Source organism: Galeopterus variegatus, unplaced genomic scaffold (genome assembly GCF_000696425.1).
Source record: "Galeopterus variegatus unplaced genomic scaffold, G_variegatus-3.0.2 Scaffold698, whole genome shotgun sequence".
NCBI lineage: Eukaryota > Metazoa > Chordata > Mammalia > Dermoptera > Cynocephalidae > Galeopterus > Galeopterus variegatus.
Window position 1 is genome coordinate 192,770 of NW_007726809.1, and position 10,543 is coordinate 203,312.

A 10,543-nucleotide genomic window follows, 5' to 3' on the forward strand; every position below is an offset into this window, starting at 1 on the left:
TAAAACTGGAAGAGAAAAATCAAGTGTATAAGCCTGTACTGTAACTGTAACTGTACCTGAAACTCTTATAAAAAGCTTGGGTTCCTCTGCCTCCAAAACATCTTTTTTAAGGCTCTTTTTTTTATGAGCATATATTTATTTTGGAATTGAGTCATTGGTTTTATGTATTGAAAATGCTAGATTCCCTAAAATTGCTTAAAGCTCTGTGTGCATGTTCAATAAAGTATGCTATGATACAGAAGTGCAAGAGAAAACCTCTTTCAGATCTTGGAAAAATCCAAATTAGTAGTTTAATATCCGAGTAGATGTACCTTTTGTGCACTAGTTGGTGCACACAAGGGCTAACACCATTGGTGAGTTCATCTTTATAGCAATTACACTTCTCTGATTCTTACTACCTAGATATATCTAAATTAGAGTGTTCATACCAGTGTATTTCAGTGAAGGAAGTTACTACAGTTATCCTGAGCTTCTCAGGATATGTCTGGTAGAGGGTAAAACAGTTACAGGTAGAACTGCCATACAGTCCAGCAATCCCACTGGAAGGTATATGCCCAAAGGGATAAAACCATCATGTAGAAGGGATATCAGCACTCCCATGTTTATTGCAGCTCGATTTACAATACCCAAGGTACGGAACCAACATAAATGTCCATCAGTGGATGAATGGATAAGGAAAATATGGTATATATACACAATGGAGTACTATTCAGCCATCAAAAAGAATGGAATTCTGCTATTCACAGCAACATAGATGAACTTGGAGAAAATTATGTTAAGTGAAATAAGCCAGGAACAGAAAGAGAAATACCACATTTCCTCACTCATAAGTGGGAGCAAAGAGAGAGGGGGAGGTAGGGAGGGGGGTGGAGAGATAGAGAGAGAGAGAAAAGAAAGAACAATTACAAAAATGCACTGAACCTTCAGAAACAAAATTGTGGTTACTAAAGGTAGGAAAGGGGGAGGACAAGGGGGATTAGTGAGAAACTGGTTAAGAGACAAAAAGACAGATAATATTTAGTAATCACGAGTACACTAATTATCCTGGTTTGATCATCATATATTGTACACAGATACTAATAATGTTGGGTACTCTGTACCCAACAAATATGTATAATCAATTATGTTTCAATTAAAAAAGCAAAACAAAACAAACCAAACCAAACAGCTAGTGAGAGCCTCAAGGCAGATTCTGAAGGCTTTTTACCACCTGAGCCTGGCCAGATAAGCTCTCCCTTTCACTGTGGTGACATTACCTTGGTATCTGTCCCCTATGGGAGAGCTGAATCTATTAGCATAATCCTCATGCCTTCAGAAACTTCAATTAGCCAAGAGTAGGGCATGGAGCAGAGGTGTTGTGATGGAAAACAACAAATCATGAGAAAATCTTCTGTATTAGACATTTTACACAAGAGTCCCTCATTTCGCCCAAGACCCAGAGTTTCCTGATGAACAAACCAAAAGTTCAACTGAGCAATTAAGGATCACGGAGTGGAGGAGTGACAAACGGGGCTATTGATTCGTATGTAACTGAAGCTTGATTGTATTAAGAAAAAGATAATGATTAAAGTGACTTACACCAGAAAAAAAAAAAAAAAAGAAAGAAAGAAAGAATCAGAGTAGAGTATAAAAAGAAGTTGAACTCCATGGTGGTACAACAAAGACCTTAGCTGATTTCTCCATGAGTTTTGGATCAGAAATGTCTCTTCAGGGTTTTCGCAAATTTTTGTGAGGGTTTCCAACCTCTGGGCTTCCACATTGACCAACTTTCAGATGCTGGCCTTCCCTAAGGAGGTAGCATAACTTTAAGAAATCCATTTCTTTTCAGTGGAAGCCAATTCCTGGAGAATGATTCAGTTGTGAAATTGCAGCAACCAACTCTTACAAGAGCTGGGAGAATGAGTTACTCATCCTGCTGGGGGGATAGGACTGTTGCATCTCAGCACTCACTGCAGGATTTCCTTTCAGAGCACAGCTAAGACCTCTATTTATGCTGCAGTATTGAATCTTATATTTTTATAGCCCCAGCAAGACCAGCTTGGACAGAAACCAGCTTCTCCTTGCATTAGAAACTATTTTAATAGGAGGAAATGATTTAAAACTGACATCTCTTGCTAAAAGACAGCATTTTACTATGAAAACAGCTTTGTATGTGAATCCAGAAAAATAGTCTAAATTATTTTGCTTGTTTTTTGATAAGGACATCTATCTGCAGATGTAATGATTATTATTTGCTAATACTGTTAAAGAATAAAGAAATAACTTTAAAAAAAATATTCAAACTGAATAAAATAAATAAAATAAAAATAAAAGGTGGATGAACATAAAGTCAACTAGTCTACCAACCACCAACTGAAGAAACACATGAAATGCAAATGCAAATGCAATACAATAAAAATAATCAATCATAAAAACATATGAACAAAAATGATCTGTTCACACTAGCAGCAAAAACCATAGATTGTCTAGAGAAAAATAACAAAAAATGTGTAAGACCTATATGAAGGTAACTATGAAACTTTGCTGAAGATCATGAAAGAAAATCTGAGTAAACAGAAAGACATCTTGTGTTCTGGAATATGCTGTGCTGTGAAGATGACAGTACTATATAAGAAACTGAAGTTTCTTTCTCTGTTTTTTATTGCATCACAAGAAAACATCCAATCAGAACTTAATCAAATGTTGACATTATGTTTGGGACCATCTTATAGAAAATATAGGCATGTGTGAAGGGAGGGACGGTTGGAGAGTTATTCCAAATAGGCAGCTGAATTAGAAGTGAAAGCCACTCATCTAACAGTAAATTAATTGAGAAATGCCATACATGCATTTTTGACAAAATGGATAGAGAAAATACATTGTGTCTTCAAATATGTATCTTGAAGAAAACATTGGCAGGAGAGAAATTATGAGTGTCAGATCTGATTTCCAATTAGGTTTTTTCTTACAGACACAACTGTATGTAATCTAGTGTGAATAGTCACAGGCATTTATTGATTTACATAATCCAGATTAATAGTTTTTGGAGCAATTCCAATATTGAATAGCCATTTAATCTATCTATTTAATGTAATCCCAATGAAAACATTTTCAGAAATTCCAGAGAAATCAACAGTACTGCTTACTGAATAGCAAAGTCTCTTTTCAGGTTGCCTGACAATGAGCTGAGGTTTGGTTTCTCTTCTCGCAGTTGAAAGGGCTTCATGTGGTTTCACTTTTTCTGGGTGTTATCAGCCTTTACATCTTGCATGCTGTTTGTCTGCAATTCTTCCCTGATTACCTGACATACAATTTCATAGAATTTTTAGCCCTTGCACCAGGCCACTTTCATGAAAGCCATATAAAATGTCAGTCTAAGAAGAGGGCAGTGTCCCACTCCCGGAGCACAGACCCACAGTGCCTCTCTGCAGGATGGCAGATGCATGGATTATTCTTATGAACCTCTGCTTGCAAATTTTCCCAATAATAACACCCTTCTCTATATTAGATGTCACCCCTGGAATGGCTAATCCCTGAATCCCTACAAAGTGTATTGCTCTTAGCAAAGGAAAAATTTTGATTACTTCCTGAGAGGTATAACACCTTATTTCTGGAATATTAACAAGTCCAACCTCTATAAGTAGGTAAACAAATGGAAGAATAAACAACCTCTCTTTATTCCAAATGTAGACAGGCCAGTTATTTCATTCCCTTGGTGAAAGGCTTATGATTGATAATCCCCTATTATGAAAAGATAAGTAAGATTGTTTTCTAAATGACCCAAGTGGTTCTCTCCTGGCTTCTAGCAAAGAGACACTTTTCTTACTTTCCACAACCAGTGGGAGGAGCTGCAAGGCCACGGTGTTACTCAAAGTCTCCAGATGCTGTCACTACTATTGTCCAGCTGCATGTTGTGTTTGTGACTCCCCTAAGTAGCTAACAGCCAACATGTGCATAGCCACTCCCACAAGAAAGGCCAGTGAAAATGGAAAGCAGAGGGCAAGTTTCTTTGCTGGAGCACAAAATCAGTGTGTCCACCTGCATGAAACCTCAAGCACACCTCTCTGCAGATACCCAAAGCATAGGGAACTTCATGTTTCATCTTTCTGACACTCTGCTAGAAAATTTCCCTTACTTAATAAGTTGATTTTCTTTTATGTCATGTGACATAATAGTGTTTACCTTCACTCATGAGTCTATAAAACCTTATTCTAAAATTTGTTTTGAAAGTGCATTAATTTTCTATCACTGTGTAGCAAATTAGAACAAATTTAGTGGCTTAAAAGAAAACAAATTTATTATCTCACAGTTTCTTTAGGTCAGAAATTTGGGTATAGCTAAGTTATAGTTTAGCTGAGTCTTCTGTTCAGTGTCTTACAATGCTGAAATCAAAGTATTGACTGAGGTGTGTTGTTTTCTGGTGGCTTGCCTTGGGAGGAATTAGCCTCTAAAATTATTCAAGTTGTTAGCAGAATTCATCTCCTATTGCAGTTTCCTTTCTGACTGTCTTTCAGGAACCACAGCCACTCTTACCTCCTTCGGGATGCCCACTTCTTTGCCACCTGGCCCTCTCTCAGGTCTGTATATAATATGGCAACTTATTTCTTCAAAGCCAGCAAGGGGCAGTCTCTCAATCTGGCCTGCTGAGATGGAGTCTTGTATATCATTATATCATGGAAATGACATCCCATGACCTTTTCCATATTATTTTTGGTAAAGCAAATCATAACTTTCACCCTCATTCAAGTGGAAGAGTTATATAAGGTCATGACTCAACAGGGGTCACCTTAGGATGTGTCTGTCACAGAGAGTAAAGATGAACAAATAGCTGATATATTTTTTTAAAAAGAACCAATGAGGGTAACTTGTTCTGCCAGACATCATAATATGTGGTATAGCAGCAGAAATAAAGAAAAAAAAAAAAAAAGAAAGAAAAGAAAAAAAAAAGAGCAGAATTGAGAGCCCGTATGTATAATATTTCACTAGGGAGAAAAGTAAGTTAAAGCTTATCAAACAGGTAAAAAGTATACGAGTGTCAATCTACACAAAAATGAATAATGCTGATTCAAATTGAAAGATTCATTTGAAAATAAATGTTTACAATCAAATATGTAGTAGTAGCCTAACACAGCTTGCCATCAGTTGTGTGCATATTTCCACATGGACCTATGATTCATTTTCCCTCTTGATTTTCCAATTTGAGTGTCCACATCCAGTGCATTCATAAGTTTTTATCCAGGATGCACAGAAAAATGTTCTTTATTATACGAGGGTACTTTAAAAAGTTCATGGAAAGATTTGTTAGTATCTTTCAATTCTATTTTTCCATGAATTTTTTGAAGTGCCCTCATAGTTGATCTGGGTATTCATTTGCAGGCCACTTTCTTTCTATTTTTTTTATATATCATGCCTTTCTTAAATCTAGTTACTTCTTTCCCATTTTATGATTCTGAATTATATAAATTGTAAAGATTTTATTCATAAAATTTTAAATGTTCAAGAGAGTTGTTAAGAGTAAAAAGCACTAGGGAAGAAACCGGATGTTTCATAGAATATTTCAGATACATTGTGAAATTAGTCCTAGATGGAATCAGTCAGTCAGTTGATAATCTCATGCGCCTTTATTCTCTGCTCTTATCACTGATTCTTCATGAGTGTAATTTATTCTCAAATAATTTTAAATTCTAATTAAACTATAATTTATCCAAATTTAAGGCCTAATAGAATTGCTATTTTTTTGCTTTGAACACGATGGATTTTATTATTCAGTGGAAAATACTTCCCACAAAAGATCAAGAAAATATCATTGAGTGCTTTTGAAAAACAAGATATCCTATATATATACAAAAGTTCTCAATATTGTGAATTCATTAAACACTTATTAGTCCCATTGATCGCTGTCACTCAGTCACTCTACAATGAGCACACACTGTCCCCACACAACTCATACACATTCACACTCACTTTCATACACACCCCTGCATTTACAGAATCACACACATAGAAGCGTGCGCACACACTCACAGACTCAAATACTCTCATCTCATTTGAATCTAGTCAAAAGGAAGCAAAGAAATGTAAAAACTCTGAGGTAAAGATATTCTTTGTAACTAAAATCCCAGCAGTAAATGACTCTGTTACAGAAGAAATCGAGTTAGTTAAAGGACACATAAGCAATGAGGTTATTACCTTTTAGGAAACGCACTGGCTTTTTATCTATTTGTCTTTTAAATGTCTTAAAATGAAAATAAAGAAAAACAAAGCCACAGAGGGCAAAACCTTGCTCGTCATCCATGGTCTATACAATTTAGACAAAAAGGATCATTTCAAAAATATCAGAGCTCTCAAAAGCATTCTATCACAAAAATATTTAGAAATCAGTCGTGAATTAAATCAATCGTCCTCCCCTGTCACACTGATGAAGGAATTGTATGCTCTGTTTTCATGAAAAACACATCATTAGTGTACGCACATTTAAACTGATTATTTCATTCAGCACAAGGAACATTAGGGTTAGAGTTATATAAAAACTCAAATCACATTTGATGTTCCCAAATATCATGCTTTGTGTGGCCTAATCAAGATTTCATCAAATGTTTTATGAAGCTCTGTCACAGGAACCCAGCTGAAGCTAGATGATCCCTTATTATTAAGCAAAAGTAAATTGCATTCATTTTTGATCTGAATTTCAATGAAATGGTTCCTAAAATACTTGGGAAATATACTGAGGTCACTTATAATACCATAAAAATGCTGCAGTGCATTCATGTAGCAGGAGAACTGAACAAACAGAACTATTATACACATACAAACATCTGCACATTGCTAACAGGAAAAATTCTGCAATTTTGGATTTTGAGAATTTTGAGTTAAATACAGTTTCAGATTTACCATATATCTGGTGCAACCACAAAATTAAGAAAATAGTGGGCCAGTCAATTATCACTAAAAAGAGGTGTCTGATTTTTTAAGGCTGATTCAATTATTATTTATATTGTGAGACAACTTGAAAATTGAAATTATCTTCCAATATCAAAATATATCTTAGTGATTTCAAACAGACAATGTTTTAATAATATCATTCTAGAGAATGATAAGAATTGAAGAGAAGGTCTCTACCAAATCCTGTATGTTTGGATCATTGGTAACCATACAATCCAGTATGCCTTGGATAATCCAATTTTATGCCTGAGTGTCCTGATGTTATATCACTCCCTTTCACTCTCTGTTACTGTTTAGCTGATAATAAATTGTGTGCCCACTGTTTTTTCTCAATTGTAATTAATAAGGATAAACCAGAGCAGTGTTCTTTCAACTGTCTTTGAGAACCCTAGGCCTTCACTATGTCGCTGCAAAGCTATGTCACCTTCTCTTTCTTTCTCAAAGCCCAGAGCAAACACAAAAGTATTGATATCCTCAGAAAATTATGCTAGTCCCTGAAGTGGATGGAATTATGCTAATTATGCATGATGAGTAAGAGGTTGCATGTCCCTAGATAATTTTCCTAGTAAGTATGTATGCCACATGGCGAAAAATAAGCACACCCCACCCACCCAACAAAGTCATGGTCCACCGCATTGGTGAAGTTTCTAGAAGTTCAATAGTCTAGGATATGTTGTGATATTCCCTCTGAAATGAAATACAAGTTTCTGCACCTTGATTTTTTCACCATGAACAAAAAGATGCTCAATGCCCAGCAGACCTCTTTGGATTTTGGAGGTAACGTTTGTCACATTTCAGTATGAGTCTTTAATCAATTTATTGAGTAACATGAAAGCCTTTTGAGAAGGTCTCAAAGGAAGAAAAAAAGCTGTCCTGAAGATTCATACTGTGGAATAAACAAGCCTGCTAGTTGATCATCATGACCCAGTATACCTAATGTTGTGTACTGTGTCTGTAGCGGTCAGTGCACTTCATGGCACCTCTGGCAAGTCATGATTAAAGAAAGACTTGGAAACCGCTAGGGCTTTGGAGCAAAGTGGTGCCCTATTCTGCTAACAGTTATTCCTCAACTGAAAATCAACATCAAGTTCACTACTTGATAGAAACTAAATTTCTATGAAACACAAAGTAGATATGTGATCTGATTTCACTATAATGAATAGAAAGGAATTTAAACCAAATAGCCAAATCTGAAGTGGGTAATACTTAGCAGAATTCTATCATTAAATGATAATAGTATCTACAAAACCGGCCAAAAACAGGTCTAGAAGGCAAAAGTAAATTGCATGTCTGAGTGACTATCATTGTGCACACTCCTTTTGCTTTGCTATCTTTCACTCAACCCACACCAACACATCATGAGAAGAAACAAAAAATGCAGTCCTTCATGATATCCTAATACCAGCTGGAAGGGAAGGCTGCGGTAGGACAGTTTCACAAAGGAGAAACTCTGAAAGACAGTGGTGAAGGAAATCTCAGTGGACAGAAATATGAACAGTATATCAGCACCAACGAATGGGCAGGAACTGACATGCTGGGTAATGAGTGTGGAAAAAAACAAGTTTGCAATATTAGTGACAAGTAGGTCTGGATAAGACAAATGGGCACAATGGATGGGGAATATAAGTTTATCTCATGTGAATATCCATGATAGGGCATCTACTGCAGAGTCATTCTCAATGATCAGATAGATTAGAGGATTCACTGGATGAATGTTAGCCGCCTTCTCTTGCCACTACAATGTTTGATCAATGGCTCATGTTCCAAGTGCGAAGACTGCAGGGGTAGAGATTGTACATGTGCCCAATAATCTGGAGTTCCCCTCATCAAGGCTAACCTTCATACAAATATTGCTAAGTGCTTATCCTGCCACGGGGTGGGGGGGCGGGGGGTGAGCATTGAGCTCTCATATAACACCACCTTTCAGGAAGATTAATCAATCTGAGGACAAAATGATTACATTGGATGCTTTCTATCACAGAAGGAGCAGTGTTTTGCTTTTTTCTCATGGGAATCGAGACGATGCAAATATGGATTTTTTTTTCTTGCCCATAACACTTCTGTGAAAAAATGCCACCTGTAGAATTTTAGAATGCCTTAAATAACACCATTATATTTGACCTAGCATTGCTTCTGACCAACAAACTCATTTTACACCAAAAGAAGCATGACAATAGGCTCATATCCTAGAATTGACTGGTCATATTAAATATCTCAGATCTCAGAATTAGTTGGCTTTATAGAGTTAAAAAAGACTTATTTAACTTATTTAGAGTTACTAAAGACTTATTTACAGTGACTCCTTGGAGCTAAAACCTTGTGAAGTTGGGACACTGGTCTGTAAGACATAATACACACTTTAAATTATGACCAATATATGGTGTAATTTCTGAATAGCCAGAATTTGTATTTAAGAACTCAGAGGGATAGAAGTGGCAGCTGTGTTCCCACTAATACATATAATAGCTCCCTTAGAGAATTTTTTCTCCCTATTCCCCTGTCTTTGGGTTCCATGGTCCTAGTACTCAAGGGAGAAAGACTTTCTTCAAGGAATGCAGCCATAATTCCACTGAATGGGAGGATGAAATGTCCCACTGGCCTATTAGGTCTCCTTACATAGTTAACTAATAGGTATAGAAAGGGGTTAATCTACTGTCTATGGTGATTGATCTTCATTACTAAAGGAAAATTGAGTTGACATTCCATAATGGATTCAAGAGAACCATATCCACGGTGCCTTAAAGAACTCACATGTTTAATAATAAACATCAATGAGAAAAATTAACACTATGATAAAGGAAGAAACATTAAGAACTCGAAGTTTTACAGCATGGAAGTTTGAGTCAACCACCAGATAAAAAACAGCCTCAACCAAATGAAGTGCAGGTAGAGGGTAGAGATAAATTGAATGCAGTTAAAATATATATATATATATATATCTTGTCTAGCTACAGAAAAAGCTAACGAAGCCGCCATGCATATTTTGTGTTATCTTTTACTTTCTTTCTAGCTTGTATAAAGAATGCTAGGTCACAATTAGGGTTTCATTAGGGAGTATAACTAAATTTACATCACCCTTGTTGAAGAAGTGGTTACCTCTGAGTGACCTCTATATTCTCTGTACTGAAATTTGACAGCTTCTTCTTTTGAACAAAGGTCAAGAATAGAGACTGAATAGAAGAAGAATAAACTGCTGGGCATTCTCATTTACCATCCACCTCTATCATTTCTCTACACTTCTCTGTTCTGCTCTGAGTTCCTAGAGGCTGGCTGTTTTGGATTGTACCACCTGGGTTCTCCTAATGGCAGGTGGTTGGGCTTGGTTAATGGGAGACATAAAATGGGAAATAAAAATTGAAAGAAAAAAATGTGTTGAGGTATATCTTTTCTGATACTGACTTCCTCTCAATTCCAGCTATGTGAGTAGTCCTCCCACTACGAACTTCTGCTGTGTGATCTCTCCTTTAGACAGTTCCAATTCTCCCTGAATTATGATAGCTCTATGTCTTCCCCTTGTTCTTGCAGCCTTATGGTTCATAACAGTTTTTAGCATCCCTCATTTTTTTTGTTCAACCCGGCCACATCTTTATAAGCAGTCCCTTTAAAGTATTTCTTCATCTTT